Source organism: Belonocnema kinseyi, chromosome 7 (genome assembly GCF_010883055.1).
Source record: "Belonocnema kinseyi isolate 2016_QV_RU_SX_M_011 chromosome 7, B_treatae_v1, whole genome shotgun sequence".
Lineage (NCBI taxonomy): Eukaryota > Metazoa > Arthropoda > Insecta > Hymenoptera > Cynipidae > Belonocnema > Belonocnema kinseyi.
This window is the reverse complement of record NC_046663.1, coordinates 100,024,110-100,026,222: the sequence shown is the minus strand read 5'-3', so window position 1 is coordinate 100,026,222 and position 2,113 is coordinate 100,024,110.

The following is a 2,113-nucleotide window of genomic DNA, read 5'->3' as shown; positions in this document are numbered from 1 at the left end:
CATCACTCGCCCCAATCTTTGGCTAGTCACGATAGCAGAGGGCAGAAATTCCCGATCCTAGTCTTATCACGAGCGTTACCTAATCCGATTTCTCATCCGGATTTGGGGTATGAGCCGCTCGTCCACAGTCGCCACCCGGTGGTCGATATGGTCCCCTCGAACACCTCTACGTCTGTCAGGGTACTTTTGACGCTTTTCTCTGGCGAGTATTTCTATGGGCATGAATCCTGCGATGACCATCGCCGCAAATTCCGAGACAATGCTCTCCTTAATCTCTTTTGAATGGGCCGTTCAATGAGCTTGCCCATTGTATGAAGCATGCACAGCGATCTCAAGGGTCTGTGAATTTGGAGGTCCTAGGCTTTAGGTTGGTGGGTTTAGGAATGTGTAGATTTGGGGTGTTTGGTCTTAGGGTTTGAGGTTTAGGTTATGGGTTCAAGGAGTATGGATTTGGAGTGAGTGGGTTTGGAGAAGTAACTTTAGGGTGTTTGGGTTTAAGGTTTGTGCAGAGCTTGATTTTGGTGGGTTTGGGGTGTGTAGATTTGGGGGTTTTTCAGAGCTTGAGGTTGGTGCGTGTGGATGTAAGGGTTCGGGTTGTGTAGATTTGGAGTTTTTTGTGAGCTTGAGGTTAATGGGAATGGGGTGTAAGGGTTCGGAGTGTGTAGATTTGGGGTATGTGGGTTTGGTGTGTGTGGGCTTGAAGTGAGTGGGTTTGGGGTTTGTGAGTTTGAAGTGGGTAGGTTTGGCGTTTGTAAGTTTGGAGTATGTGAGTTTGGGGTTTTTGAGTTTGAGGTTTATGAGCTTGTGGTTTCTGAGCTTGAGGTTTATAGGCTTGCGGTTGTAACAGTTCTGCGCATGGATTTCAGAACCCTATTCGTCTTGTCAAGTGAGCCATGTTTCGTACATGCGCAGAAGATGATTTCTACAGCCGCACCTCTTGTGGAGTCCCAAGAAAGCTTACTGTCTCCCCCGCTCCGTCTACCCGAGCAGTGCGAAAGAAAATAGGTTAGCGTGACGTACCCATGGTTCTGCGACCGAATTTGAGTTCATCGACTCAAAAAACATATATTACACCCATTCAGCTCCCAGTAAACTCTCCAAAAATGTTGTGGTCCTGTGTTACCATTTTGCTATATTTTCATAATTTTATTTAAATTGTAATAATTATTTTTGAAACCCACAACATACTCACAAAGATAAATTTCGAACAAAACATAATTTTCAACAAAATTCTTAAGTTTTTAAGCACAGAAATTAATTTTTAAACAGAAAACATGAATTTTCTAGCAAAAAAGACAAATCTTTATCAAAATAGATGAATTGTCAACAAAAAAGTTATATTTTTAACTAAAGAATATATGTTAAACCAAACATGGCATAGTTACATTTTCAGTCAAAAAAATTTATTTTCAACAATATAGTTGAATATAGAAAAAAAAGTTTTCAACTCAAGTGATGAATCATCAACCAAAAAATTAATTTTCAATAAAGTAGTTCCACTTTGAAGTAACTAAGTATTTGAAGTTTGAACCAAAAAAGGGTCAACTTTTCAAGTATAATTTGTCATATTGCAGAATCTAGGTATAAAGGGAAACTCAAATTTGAAATAGAACTAGCAAAAATTAAATGTTTGTGGTAATTTTTGGTTTTAAAAACTATTATTTAAATGTAAATTATGCAATTCAAATATAGTGAAATAGATATTTTCCATATATTGTAAAAATACTATTTTGACTGTTATTTAACAATTAAGTTACTTAATTTTCCTCGTATAAAATGAAAATTGAAATACTGTTGCGTGCGTCTATCTTTATTGAATAAAATGTTACATTATAGATTTTTTATTTTCCTCAGTTTCATTATGCATATCAATGTTACTTTTGTCTTACTGTTGACTTTAAAAATAAAATGTTAATATTAAAATAAAAGAATTTAATACACCGACAAATGAGGTAACTATGGTCAGAAAACATGCTAATTGGAATCTTGTAGAAAATTTATATAAAAATCAAATAGACGAATTTATTTCTACTTTGACGAACAGTTCATGTGGAAATACCTTGAAAATCTATTTTTTATGTTTTTTAAATGTTGAAAAAATATTAAAAGTCGG